The following is a 15,961-nucleotide window of genomic DNA, read 5'->3' as shown; positions in this document are numbered from 1 at the left end:
CCCGTAATAATTCGATGCAGAAACCCCTTTCTGCTCTGTCGTTGAAGCAGCAATTCGCAAATGGTTTTTCGTCTTTCAACGTCTCTGTCTTTCAATTCATGTGGAACCCAATGTGACATCTTTTGAATCATTCCCATGGCTTTCAAGCGTTTGGAGACTGTTGTTTGATCAACGCCTAATGCTGCTGCAAGTTGTTCCTGCGTTTGACACGAATCCTGCTCGAGCAATGCTGTCAATTCTTCGTCTTGAATTTTTTTGGCTCTCCAGCTCGCTCTTGGTCTGCCAAGCCGAAATCACCACTTCTAAACCGTGCAAACCACTTCTGACACGTTCACTCAGCTAGAGCATGGTCACCATACACTTCCACCAAAATACGATGACTTTCAGTCGCACTTTTCTGCATGTTAAAGTAATGCAGCAGGACACCCCGCAAAAACACTTTATCAGGCACAAATTGCGCCATGTTCACTTAACTACAAACTGGTGTTGTTGACGCTTTAATCCACTGCCCTATACTACGAACGATACGCGATGACAGGGGTTTGCAACACATGTGTGGATACACGAAACTGTGGGACGCTCCGTTCGTTGCGCCATCTCTTGTCCACCCGCACGAATTAATTCCTAGACCAAATACATTATGAATTCCACAGGATTAACCAATGTATATAATAAGAATTTTTTAACCTCCTATATACAAAAGTAAGCAGAGTTGGCAAGAACCGTGGTTGTTTTTGAAAATGCCAAAAACCCGTTTTTTGGGGGATGTTTAAATCAGGCTTTTTTGACTTAGATTTTTTGCTTTATGTATTTATATTACATATTCACAGAAATAAGTTTGTTTCGCCTTGATGTTATTATGCAACAGCGGGGTTATGCCGAAAGAACTCCCATAAGCTTAAAGAAGTGCGGTCAGTAAATTTCTTAAGTTGAGAATCTCCCGCCCTAGCCATTGGGAAAATTCCGTCATTACTTGAAATGTAAGACAATAACGGGAAAATCCTGTTATTGCTTTGCATGTAAAATTTAAAGGTCAACGTACCATAATCAGTACGCTAAAACTGAGGTATTAAATTACAAATTTAGTACCGGTACGTAGATATCATTGAAAGTTCAATCCAAGCTAATGTTGGAAGCTACGTAGGCAATCGATAAATTTTGCCAATTTCTATCAATATATTTAAGCAATCTTGGCTTCTTTATAAAACAACACGCATTTAGGCATGCAGAAATATACAATTTGGTTTGTTTCGTATATTTAGGCTTAACATCCTTACGAAATACCGAGGTTATCAAGGAGAAGACTTTCGCTTAAACTGACATTCGAACCGCTACTTGGGTTACGCATGAAAGAAGGTTTGTGGTTCGACCGAGAATTGAACATGAGACACCTTGATTAAAAGGTGAAAGGGAAATAAAACTATTGCAGGTGGTTTGATATCTGGAAACGTTACCATGAAGTTCACACGATTCGCATTTTTCATTCTTTTTATTTTTGTGGTTTAAACCAGTTATTAAAAAAAAAAAAGTTGGTGTAAACCAGCCAACCCTAAAAGTAAACACTTCTTTTTAAAGAATACACAAATAACTAGCAAAATAGTATGTAGTATTTTTACTTCAAAATATTCCATACCCTCTTTTTGAAACAAAATAAAATTAAAATAAAACATAAGAAAAATACTTAGATTTATATGATACACTTAAAGCCTGCACATCTAGAGCTTTTGGTTCTGTATATTCTTGAAATTCTAGTTAAGTTTTATAGAACCACCATCACAGTTTACCCAATCCTCAAGTTTTCTGAATTTTTAACAAGAGGAATTCAACATATCATTACGGAACTCCCCCCCCCCCCAAAAAAAAAAAGACTACGGAATATATTTAAGTTAAGCTAAATACAACTGCACAGCAAACATGACTGAGTGATTAGCTTTTGCGCTTCTATCGGGAAGTCCGGGATTCAACCAGCATTCGACCATTCTGACAAAGCTTTTCTTCATTCCATCTGTGAATGTAGAAATAGTGCGTGTACTGTGAGTTGGGCGACTTCCTTTCTTATTGTTTTTAAATCGTTATTATTACTAATTACCAGCAGTGACGGTTTTGCGAAGGTTAGGGGGGCGGTCTTTCGGACTGAAGCCCGTTCCCCAAAGTTACGGAATGTCTGCAACAAACGAAATATCATGCCTTTACTCATAAACTTTAAGCTCCCGTCAAATAAAAATTACGAATGTTTAAAAAAACTAAACATTAGTAAGAAACCCTTCCCAAAATACTTTTCTAAATCCGCCACTGATTCTCAGTATAAAATGATTTTTAAAGTTGTATCCGGAAAATTATTGCTAAACATATAAACGAAACGAAATATTAGTTATGCCTGTACTTATAAACTTCAAGCACTTCCCAAATAAAATTAGGACTTTTTAGGAAACGAAACAATCAGAAAAAACCCTCCTAAAGTACTTTTCTAAATCCGCTACTGATTATTTGTATAAATTGGTATTCAAGGTTGTGTCCGGAAAATTATTGCTAAATCACTTCACAGCTACAGTATAACAGAAATGTGGAAGTACGGTTTGACGGATATATTGAAAAACGTACGCTTTGACGGATAAATAGAAAAACGGGCAAGTTTAACTTTTGCGCTAGAAGCTAGAGTACTAAAAGCTCTTAGAAATGAAACACGGATGACAGACTAGAGAAGAAAAAAGATGTCGATAACTCAAAAGTTAAAATAAAGTTAAATAGCCTCTAAAATTACCCTCAAATACTACATTCTTCATGTTAGTATTAATTCGTAAAACATGTGCTCCATCCATCTTGATGGTGAATTTCAGAGCGAAATATCACATTCAGGTCATGGAATTCTTATCTAACTATAGAATATACTATAAGAAAGCTATTTAGATAGAAAAATCATGAAGTTGAAAAAAGCCAAAATTTCCAAAATTATCGTTTTTCCCCAAAAAAGCCGGCTTTTTATGTGAAAAAAACCATCGATTCAAAAAAGCCGGCTTTTTTGCATCTCTAAGATCCATCTGCTGTGAAATCTTCTTGCCGAATCACGTGGTGGTGTTTGTAAACACTGACATGTAGAATTGTTTGTTTACATCTCATGGGATACTACAATATATATATATATATATATATATATATATATATATATATATATATATATATATATATATATATATATATATATATATGCGTTCCAGAGCGACCCAGACACTACCGTTTTCTCGAGAACGGTACATACAATCAAGTTGAAATAAAAAATTGCATCACAAATGTGCGTCCAAAGAAACCGTAGAAATTATTTACAAAATCCCGAAAGCCCCCTTCGTGGTGTAATGTGGGAGGAGGGCACATGCCCCGTTCTTACGATTTTTAAATGGTAACGATGTTTTGAATGCACATTCGAAAAGGTCAGGAAAAAATAAGATTACCCTACGAAACATTTGTCCGTACTACTTACCGTTTTCCGTGTACCATTTTTTTTTAATGAAGGTGCGCAAAATAAAGTATACGGAATTTACTACAATAATTAAGATAATGTAAGCACCGTCACAGTTTCATAAAGTGCAAGACACACGCTTTCCAATGATATGCCACATGGTGACTCAGGATCTAAAAAAAGAAGAAACTGCGTGACCCAAAAAAGGGGGTCCAAAGTAAGGTCAGAACTCGAAATTTTCAAATGTAAAGGGAGTCGAGTAATACCTCGTTGCAAAGGTCTCTGCAAATATTAAAAGAATTCGAACACGATTTTGGAATCCACTAACCTCTTTCAATATGGCGATCATAAAAATATCTAAACCCTGAATTTCTGGTTCGTCATGAAGAAATAAAACGTACTAGTGAAGTTGCCCACTTGACCAAGAAAAGGGCGGACACGTAATAGTATCACAAAGAAGCAAGTTCCATTTGACTGCCCGTAAACTTTTCACACTGCCCGGTTCAACGCAAGTTATGTCGCACAGGTAGAGGTGTGCTTAGCTCTTCAGCCAGTTCTAGTGTGCTTCCACTGATGACATGAACACCCCCACTCCAATCTTGGTCTGATGCAAGACATTGCGTCGTCGAAGGGATTGTGTGAAAAATCTGGATTTGTTAACGTACATTCCTCGTGGTCGTGGGCCCATGGTGTTGGATGAGTGCCAACGAAATAGTTCCGCTGCTGCTCGTGTGTATGCTGCTAGATATCCCGATCGGGAATCGTTCGAGACATGTGTTTCGCAACCTTGCCGAACGTCTACGCAGAAGTGGAAATGTTCAGCCTTCTAGCAGTCACAGGAAGGAACGCATTGCTCGGCCTGTTCGAGATAATAGGTCTGCTGATGCACTTGCAGCCTTCAATGTTAATCCTCACACGAGTATCAGGCAAATTGCTCGCGATTCTGGTGTCAGCGCAACTACGGTGTCAAGGATTTTGAAGGCTAACACATTTCATCCATAGCATATGGCCTTGCATCAAGAGCTACATGGCACTGATTTTGAAAGCAGGCTCGACTTTTGCATGTGGTCTCAAACTCAAGTGCATTCAAATGCTCGATTCTTTGACGAAATAATATTGTGGTTTGATAAGGCTACATTTAAAAGTGATGGTAAGGTAACTCGTCATATATGCATTATTGGGCCGCCGTAAACCCACAGTGGATGCAGAAGGTTGATCAGCAACATAGATGGTCTGTGAATGTGTGGTGTGAAATCATCGGCGGAAGAATAATTGGACCTTTTTTTTTTTTAAGCAAGTCTTACGGGTGCTGTTTACCGTACATTTCTGCAAGAACAATTGCCCATTCTTCTCGAAGACGTCCCCCTACACATCAGGACACACATGTGGCTACAACAAGATGGTTGCCCAGCACATTTTGAACTGACAGTGAGGAATCAGGTGAATGCAATGTTTCATGGTCGCTTGGTAGCTAGGTGGACCTGTGCCCTGGCCGCCTAGGTCACTAGACTTAACATGTTTAGATTATTATCTATGGGGACGACTTAAAGAAATCGTTTATCAACATCGCCCCACAACAAGGGACAACATGATGGAGCGCATAGTTGCTGCATGCAGGCAGATTAGTGAGGAGGAAATTATTGCGGCGCAGAATCATTTCAGTTACCGTGTGCAGAAATGCATTGAGGCACAGGTATTTCCAACATCTACTAAGTTGGTAAATGTGCATCGAAGTCGGTGACTCCAAATATGACATTTTCAATCTAAAGTGAATGAATTTTTTAAATCAGAGAACCGTTTGGGCTGTACACTCTTTATGCGCCCAATGTTAAATGAAAATGAAACGTTGCCATTTACCTGAATCCACAAGATAAATGAATGAAGTTAGTGTGTGTTATACTAACGTGTCGATGGTCAGCCTCCATTTCAAACATGCCCCTATTCACCATACTCTTCCAAAATTTGTCCACCTTTCGTCCCTTTCTTCCCTCCTCCAGCCCCACTTAAATTGCAACATTGTATTTTCATTTAACATTGAGCGCATAAAGAGTGTAGCCCAAACGGCTCGTCAATTTTTTTAAAAAATTCCTCCACTTTAGATAGAAAATATTATATTTGGAGACAATTTCTACTCTTACATTTTATTGTTACTCTGATAATGACATAGTTAATCTGTGTCAGGGGACTTTTGAGACACCCTATATATATTTATAGATACCCTATATATATTGTTACGCTCTCCCTGCTAGTCTAGCGGTTAGGGCGTGCACCTGTGGTATAAGTTCACTGGGTGGGGAAATGCCTTGTCGGGGGATATGCCCACCCCTATGGGTCTCGCACACGACGTAAGACCTGGCAACGATGAAGCTGCCAACTGAAGCGTCTTCAGTGTGAGAGACGAATTATACTGAGACACTGGTTTCTGATCGCATCGGAAGCCAATGGTCGTGGATTATTTGAGGTAAGTTGACAAATATTTGCATGAAACTTTTTTTAGTAGTTTCAAAATATTGTTGCAAAATGACAATACTCGATATGAATATTAATATATAATAATTTTATCAATGACAGAATCCCATTGAATGTATTTCTCCATGTGCGCTTCCTCAATGTGTACGGGGTAGGAAGCTTCTTGTTTTTTAACTTCATAGACAAGTTAGGGGTAATATGAGTCTTGTAATGCGGTGTTATATGTCCATGGGCATTGCACCCCAAGATATTTTCTCAAGACATCTCTTTTGTTCTGTATAAGTACGGAATTCATATTGATGTTTGTATTGATTTGTTATGTGTCCTTTATAGTGAACAATATTGTTTTATGTGAATGCCTGTAAAATTTGTATAGTGTTTTGCTTAAATCTTATTGAAATTTGAACTATTAATTAGGAGCGAATTTTTTGAAGAGGAATCATTACCTTCAGTTTTTATATTTGTTAGATACTGCTGACACGGACTATATACATTAATTTACATCTTCGCAGGCACGTAGCCAAGGGGTGGGGGGTCCGGACCCCCTTCGAGACCAGAAATGAAAAAAATAGGGAAGGATGAAACAAAATGAAATGAGCGGGTCGGGTCAAGCGGGTCAGCCCGGGTCAGGTTATCGGGTCGGGTCAGTCGGGTCAGCTCACTTTGGTCAACTGAGTTTAGGTTGAGCTTAAACTCGGCTGGAGTCGAAAGCTGCTGTTTTTCACTAGCTGCCTAATTAAAAATATAGCAATTTTCAATTGATTTTATAGAAGCCATAAATCTATTTTGAACACTTGCAGCTAGTGTTTTTATGGTAAATGCTTATTTTTGTACTTGTGTGTACTTTAATTTGTAAATGTGGAAGATTGATTTTACCAATCGACTGTAATATTAATATCTACGCCAATATGGAGTCTGGATTTAGAACAAAACTAGAAGTTGTTTAAGCAAGGTTAAAAGAAAGATTGGATATGGACGACCAAGCCCAAGCAGGGCTGCGGAGGCTCAGTGGTAGAGAATTCATCTCTGCTGCATGGTGTCCATGGTTCGATCCCAGCTTGTGCTAAGTAGGCTTTGTGGTGGAGAAACGCCGTGTAGTGGGTTTTCTCGGGGTTCTGTTTCCTCCCACTTTCTTCATTCCACCATTTCATTCATTTCTCATGGTCACCGTATCCCTTAGCCTCGGTGCAGAATCGAGGGACAAACTGAATATTTCATTTTATTTCACCAAGCCCAAGGACATCGATACAAAAACAAGATAAAGATTGGATATGCAAGACGAATTGCATAGTAGTCTTGCTCTTGGCCTTGTTTTGATGATCACCAAGTAGCAATGAGCATATTTTCTTGCTTTCCGTATAGTATGAAAGACCATAATCAAAATCACACTTGGTCTTCATTTGTACCGATGAGGCGAGCATTCTTGGCTCTTGTATAGCATGAAAGACCACCAAAACTACGAAATGCAGGACCAAGACTTGACTGCAAGACAAAGAATAAGACGCAGTATTGATGACCAAGACCAAGGGAGCGAATTGTTTGAATTTCATTTGTTGGACTGAAAGTGATGAAATAAAATTAGTACTTTGTAATTAAATATCATACTGTATTTTTAAATTTTAAATTACAAAATTCATATTATGTATCTTCTTACGTGCAACTATATATACTGTAAAATATGTTTTAATTACCAAGAAAGAAAAATCAAAGTGGCACGGGTCCCGGAATCATAAGAACCTATTTTGGAATGAAAGTTGAAGGCTTGGAAAAAATCACAGGTGTTCTCCTGTTTCCTCAACCCTTATCATTGTAGTTAAACGATTTCCTTTTGTCTCCGCCAAGAGACTCTTGCTATTGCCTTCCGAGAAGACCCCCTGCCGTCCAAGCAGGTGAGAACACTGACCTTGAATAAAATTTCGTCACATAGAACTAAAGCAAGAAAAAAAATAAACTTCTCCCACGTCGGACATTGGTATCAGTTATAAAAAGAAATAACCAAACCTCAAAAGTGCCAAATATTCATTAAGATGCATATACAAATCCCCCGCTTGATCTAGCTAGTGGTTAACGTGTAAGACTTCGGTACACGTGGTCTGGGTTTAATTCCCAATGGGAGTGCATTTTGGCGTTCACCCAGTGTCGTGACCATAGTGCTCTCAAACGGATCGGGTTGTCGGGTCGGGTCAACTCGGGTCAGGCTAGTCGGGTCGGGTTGTCAGGTCGGGTTGTCGGGTCAGGTCAATGAGGTCGGGTCACGGTTCGGGTCGGGTCGATCTTCAACCCGACCCGACCCGACCCGTTGAGAGCACTAGTTGCGAGGTGAGCGATATATCCTGGAAGAGTCAGGGAATTTGAAATTTCTAGAAAAGTTCTCAGAATTTCTGCTACTACTCAGGGAGATTTCAAGCTTCCGAAAGCATAGTGCCGTTGTGTAACAGCGTGGATATTTTTTATCATAAGTTTTCGTCCTTGCAATATCAAACATGTTATTTCAAAAACAATTTTCTACTGCTCCTTTAATCTGTCATTTGAAACAGACAGTAGTTGGCGGAGTAATATAAACAAAAATATATGTGGAAAGAAAGTTCTGTTAACATTTGCTTCAACAGAAAAAGGAACGCAGATATTGCAAAATATTTTACAAGACATTATTGAGTATGTACTTTTTATAATAGTGAATATGTACTTTTTATAATAGTTGAGGTCATAATGAACGGAAAACTGTTATATTTGAATAAACAGAGGAAGGATGTAAATATTGTATAATCTTTTTCAATACGTTTTTTTTTCTTCTAGATTTCTTCATAGTTTATTAAAATACTTACCAACATATCCTCACAAACCTATATATGTTATAATAAAGTAGTTTAGATTGATCGAGCTCCTGGGCTCTCAGAATTTCATGTCACGCCCCTCCTCCCCCCATTATGAAATCCTGGCTAAACGAACCAATATATGTTCCAGTAAAATTGTTTAGAATGATCGATCCCCTGGTGTGATGACCACAGTATTTCATGTCACGGACCCCCCCCTTCACGAAGTCCTGGCTACGTGCCTGATCTTAGTCACACGAATTTCAATATAACATTACTAATTTCTAGCATCTGTCAAGTTGGACTTTCCTTGTGCTAATGCAGAAGGAAAGTTTCTTCCTCCAGTGTGTATTTTTAAAGGCAAGAACAAAAAGACCGAATCTGTAGATCACATGCCTTCTGGTAGTGTAGTGAATATCCCCCAAATCAGCATATGTTACCGGTGAATTATTCTTTATATGGCTCCAGGAACATTTTACTCCAGGAAAAGAACAGGGTAAAGTACTACTAATCTTAGATGGACACTTCGCTCACTTTAATAGCATCGAAATGCTTGATTATACATCAGAAAAATACATTATTTTATTGTGTTTACACGGAAAAAACAGGTTGGGTTGCACGTACAATAAAAATATAGTTGAAAATTGGATTATAATAAGAACAAGAATAAAGTTGTGCAAATCATATTTTTTTGTTGTAACTACTATACTGAATTTTGCATTGTAATCATAATCATAACGAGTTAGTTGTGGGAAACAAAATATAGTTAATTATTTTATGGTTATACAAATATTAAGTATTGCTCTTGTAACAATAAATTGCTTACAATACTTAGTATTGTGAAATGAATCATATATTTATAGTCATGCATACGATATGCGCATAGTCTAGTGTTGCCACGAGACGAGACACACACACACACACACATAAAAACACACTTTTACCGTTTTACCAATCGCTCACTTACAGCAGTCATGTTGTAAAATTCACCTCTTCGTTTGGAAGGCGGGCGAAGGACAAAGAAAGCAAAGATATTGTCGACGAACCCTTCAAATTGTTTGCTTTCAGCAAATTTATGATACTAACAATAACACTGGAGGTGAAGAAGTTTTACAGTGAGGCCTTCGTTTTGTTACGCGGAAATGTTTGATCGGACCAGAGTACGAAATTGCCCTCTGCTTCCATGTTGAGAGGAGGGGAACACTTCCCTTTCCTAGTGAATAATATTCATTAGGACCTGAATTATCTTCAGAAATGGTTTCTTACAGGCGCATAAAACCTTTCGAACTTGATAAGTGTAAAGAACATTTGGTTTAATATTCTTGGAACTCCGTTGAAAGCAGAAAATATCATGAGAATGATCAAAATTCGAACATTGAAGAACATAATTAACAGAAAAGAAATAGGATACCCAAACCATATTTTTAACCCTGCTATAAAATGTATATCCTATATTTTTACTAATTCCTTACTCCCATGAAAGTAACTTGGGGAGGATATTCTCTCCAAATTTTTCAGACTGAAATCCTTTTATCCCGTACGATTTCGCCCCCTGACACAATACGAAAAAACAAATGCTGTTAAAATCCATACACATGATCCTTCCGGGACTCAACCCGGAGCCTTCAAGCCGATGGTCTATCGCCGCAGACCGCTCGGCTTGGTATGAAGATGTACGTTGTATGATTACGAATAGATCACAATATAAGAAACTTTAATCCAAAATGGCCATCCAAAATCAATTTTTTTAGACCACTAGCTAATCTGGGTATACTGTCATGAGTTTGTTACACAAACGGGACAACCACCATATAGGGGCACACACCTCGCGGGTATGGGAACAGATTTGTATAGTGCGCCACAGATGACAAGTTCGACGGAAAATATGCGAACTAAAAACAGTGTTGCAAATTTATGAACTCTAGTAGTTACTGTTGTTATAAGAACTATATTGTGCTATTAATGCAGAAAGAAAAAAATGTTCAATTTTGTTGTTCATGTTATTCCCTTCCGATTCATTGTCGAGTCGTACTCGAGAAATATATCCTTTTACTTTTCGGTTGAACGATCTGCAGGTCCATATGTCATATAAGGAGTATAAATAGAGCGGATTATGAATAAAATTAATTACTTCTCTATTTAAAATCTCTCGATCTATTAATGACTTTGTTTAAATTTCGCTTAGTATGTTTCAACAAGATTTCATTCGTAACTCAGTTGCTAGAGAGGGAACTGAGCGAGCGTTGGCGACGTAAGGCAGTTTAACTTAGAAGTAGAAAACATAAGCTCCCACTGGAAATCGAACCCAGGCCTCACAGAAATGCGAGAAGACAGAACCATATAACCATGATGGAGTATGTTACTTCTCTGAAAGAATTATTTCAGTTACCGCATCTCTCGTATGTGGAGTTCCTAGTTCGATTCGAACTCGCACCAAGTCTGTTTTGTGTAGGACGCACACAAAACACCATATGCGGGATTTTCTCATGGTTCTTCTGCTTCCTCCCCCTTTCTTTATTTGATCATTTTCTTAATTTTTATCAATGTCTTCCTTAGTCTCGGACCATAATCGTGGAACGTTAAACTAAAAAATAAAAAAAACTGATGCAGCTAAATAGATATAAAATAACCTGTTTATTATAATTATTTTTTCTGACTAGAGTAATATATTATTTTCAGCTTTATGTCAGGAGGTGCACGGTGGATCAGTGATAGAGCGTTTACCTCTGAATCATGGGGTCCCTTTTCCGATCCTCGGCCAAGTAAGTTTGTGGTGGACAACATCGTGTCCGTGGGTTTTGTCGGAGTACTTCCGTTTCCTCCCAGATTCTCGTTCCACCAATTCTTCTATCGTTATTCACTTGCCTAAACCACCGTTTCCTATATATATTAGCATTCTTGGTTCTTTATCTGATGATCCCATGTTCAAGTCCGTTTATCGTGTCTGAGGTTTTTCAGGATGTTTTCTTCAAGCTTCATTAGACGAATGAAACGTTTCAGTGTAAGTAGTGACCAACTTTCTTCCATGTTGTTTTATGCTGTTGATTGTTGCTTTTTTTCAGTATAAATGACCGTCTCAGAATGTATCAGGAACTTCTGTATAAATAAACATTAGTGTTCAGTAGGTATATTGGCTTATGTATCCTAAACGGGGGGAGCTAAAAAGACAATGGGTAGAGAGTTGACAATAACATGTAGTAAATAAGAGAGAGAGATCAGGTGGTGGGGGAGAATACTAAACAAAAGAAAAAGGATAATAGAGGATAAAAGAGAAATTGTATATACAATGTTATACAGTTGTATGTGTTTAAAAAGATTTTGGAGGCTGGTTTGGGAAAAGACTTGTTGTTAATGTACGTACGTTGAATAGTAAACAAAAGGATAATAGAGGATAAAAGAGAAATTGTATATACAATGCTATGCAGGTGTATGTTTTTAAAAAGAATAATTGCGAGGGTAAGAATGTTTTTTTTTTTTCGAAAGATGAATTGTAAACAAGAAAGAAAAGAATAGTACCAGATGTTGATAGCGTGGGAAAATAATATGTATACGATGGTTTTCCAGCTGGTATGTTTATGAAAAATAATAATTTTAAGAAAAATGTTAGAACAATTGGTGCGCGGTGGCGGAAACGCGGCGCGGCGCGGGCGCGGGAAGGTGGGCGGAGGCGTGCGCGACGGGAAAACACCCGCGTGTGCGGACGCGACAGCGACTAAAGATGAAATGAGAGTATATTGAAAAAAAAAGAGAAAAGTATTAACCTTGAGTTTATTCATGTGAACATATGAATAAAAGAAAATAAATGATGTTTACGAATGTTAAGCCACACATTGACTTTTTCAAGAAAAGAAAACGTAATGGACATATGAAAAGAATTTTGGGGGAGAATTTCTTTTTGTAAAGATTTGTTTTGTTTCTTGTATATGGGTAGTATGATTTGTTTTGGTGGAAAAAATATATATGCTTGGTATGAAAAAATAAAAATAATAATTTTGTCCTTGAACGGGATATGAGAGTTGTGGTGTGGTTAGAACACCATTTTGTTTGACGTAAACGTTTAAATACTGAGTGTTAGTAAAATGTTGTATGTATTAGCTGCTATGGCTCCCATACGTAAGCTAGTTTTTGAGAAGGACGAAGACTACTGTGTCCACCATCACCAGCGAGAAAGAAGATGAAGATAGGAAATAGTGATTTACCGAGGAAACAGCCAACGCACAGACCGGATTCCCCGGACTGTGTTGAAGTTGTGTATTTATCGTCATCTTCGGATGATGAAACTGATTTTGAAGAAGAGCGCCAAACACCATCACCAACACTCACCGTCACCACCTTCATCGCCATCGTTATTAAGGAGAACAAGAAGATTTTGGAGATTGGATTGTACATGTGAAAACTTGAAAGTGGACCCAAAGTGTATTTTGAAATCAATTAAAGACTGGGAAACGAGCAAAATTTTAATCTGCGAGGGCTGTTCTGAAGGGGTTGAGAACCAAAATGGAGACGACTGTTTATTTATGTCTGAAGAAGAATTGGTGGAAAGGGCACTGCGAAATCTAATAGAAATAGATATCGATGAACTATTTTATACGTACGCAAAATCCCACATGATCGGAATATGCACACAAGAGATCTTTTATGAAACATATTACGATCTAATCGAAGAACGGGACAAAAATTTTTTGACCGAAGTGGTTAAAATTTTTAAAACTAAGGACAGGCAGAAAACATATTCCAAGTGTTTACCAATGTGAAAATAAACTAAACATTCGTGAATTGTGTGTTTGTGTATATAGTTTACCAGAAAGTGAGACGTGAATGTGTAATTACTTTGAACTACAACACGAAAAAATCATATTTAAACTATTTGATTATGATTAATCATGAATTTGTTTTACTTATTAATGGATGAAGAAGACATTAGTGAAGTTTATGTTTTAAAAACTATAAGTTTATACTTACGTTTAAACATTATTTCTCGTGAACATTGCGTGTTGAACATTACTGCTTATTTTTTTATGATATCAGAACTTTTGCGGTAATCCAACGAAATAACTCTTATTGATTTGTTTGAAGAACGATATAGTGAAATTTTAAGTATAAACTTTATACGAAAAGTGCGTGAATACGTAATTTGTTGATCCATGTTTTTATTGGAACGTAATCGTGAAATTCCAACATATGATAATGACATACAAGATCATGAATTTATTATTTGTGAATTTTGTTTAACTGCATACAGTAAATTTGCATTGTTTAATTATTTAATTTGTAGAATACAATTTATTTGGGTTAAAAACAAATTGAATTAAAAATATTTTTCCAATAACTAATATTATTAATTTGCAAAATAAAGAACCTGTAGTATGACACACACTGTATGAACAAAGATCATGTTTGCTGAGATTGTTTAATCACAGTAACTATTACAATGTGTTTGCTGTAATTTCAATTGTTGTAAATGTATGATAAAATGAAAAAAATATAGAATCAAATAAACTTTTCATTATACTAAAAAAAGTGTTGTGTTTTCTTTTGCAAAAAAATAACAATGAAATAAATAGAAAAAAACTTTACGAAGGAAAATGTTTAAAGTAATACTTGTATTATATTTATATTCTTCTGCATTTACATTTATTATTTGATGATTAGTATTATTTCACATGTCTGCATTATTTTAATTTTTCGTTATATCGTTTTACACTTTAAGGAACTATTTTAAACTTGAATAAAAATAATCTTGAAGAGAAAACCAACTAAGTATTTACTAAAGTATTACAACTTGAAATATAAATATTTCCTGCTTTAGAGAACGATAGAGTATATAACATGAAATAAATGTTTTATGGCAACACTTGTAGGGAAAAAGAAACAAACTTTCGAGACTATTTGTTAGTTATTGAGTTTATTTTCTTGTTAGAAGACGTGTTTCTGCATTAGCAAAAGTATGAATTGCGTATGCAAGAAATCACTTATTGACATTAATTGTATTACGTCCGCTTTAATTAATTGGATACCAAACAAATTTTTTCTCTGCAATGAATGTTATATCGGTTTGAAAGATAATAATAGACATAGCTGTATCTTAAAAAAGTAAACATGTGTTGGACCTAGAAGCTTTTAGTATTTTATCAGAATACGATACGTACAAGGAAATTTTGAAAATATATATAAAATCACATAATATTCATAGTAAGAAGGATTATATTCTTACTCAATATATTTTTAACAAACATTATGAAAACGTTCTATTTTATTTGATATTATCCAATTCTGATTTTCCAAGACAGATATTTTTGCACAAAGATTTTTTACATGGCATGAATATGATTGGAGAAAAATAATGGTAACTTTTGTAGGACGCATGCGCATTCGTTGAAAGTTTTGTGCGCTTGCGTCATACAAATTCTCAAAATGAATTTGTATGAGATATGGGAGTGCTCTTGGGATGATAAAGTACGCACAGATGTGGACTTGCAAAAGTTCCTTAAAGAACATTGCAGTACTACCGCCGACTTTCTTATTCCTAAGAGTTGCGACAACGGCGGACGAACAGAAGTTTTCCGTTCATATGTGAATTGTGCGGACGATAAAGAAATAAAATATTTTGATATCAGATCGTTATATCCATGGGTAATGGCAAGGAAACCTCTTCTGGTGGGACCGCCTAAGGTACATAATGGGCCAGTTTTCCCAGATGTGGGAAAAATTCATGAGATTGTAAAATGTACCGTATTGGCTCCAAAACAACTCTTTTTTCCCGTTTTGCCGTACGTAGCGCAAGGCCGTTTACTTTTCGGACTTTGCAGGTTATGTATGGAAGAAGAAACTAATGACAATTGCACACATAGCGATTCTGAACGCGCATTAACTGGAACATTTTGTACACCAGAGCTTCACCGTGCTCTTGCAAACGGTTATAAGATATGAAATATGGGAATTCGAACTCATGGGTTCTGAAGATCGGAATTCACCTAGTTTATTCCGGGACTATGTGAATGCGTTTCTTCAAATGAAGCAGGAAGCCTCAGGCTATCCTGCCTCGTGTAAAATTTAAGAAGACAAGCAAAAATACATTGACGATTATTATGCTCATGAAGGCATAAGATTAAATAAAGATAATATTAGGTCGAACCCTGGACTTAGACATTGCGCGAAGTTGTACCTCAATTCCCTATATGGAAAATGGTGGCAACGTACAGATATGACGCAGTGTGTGTGATTG

This window comes from Thermobia domestica, chromosome 11 (genome assembly GCF_964235325.1).
Source record: "Thermobia domestica chromosome 11, izTheDome1.hap1.1, whole genome shotgun sequence".
In the NCBI taxonomy this organism is placed as follows: Eukaryota; Metazoa; Arthropoda; class Insecta; order Zygentoma; family Lepismatidae; genus Thermobia; species Thermobia domestica.
Note: the sequence above shows the minus strand (reverse complement) of the source record.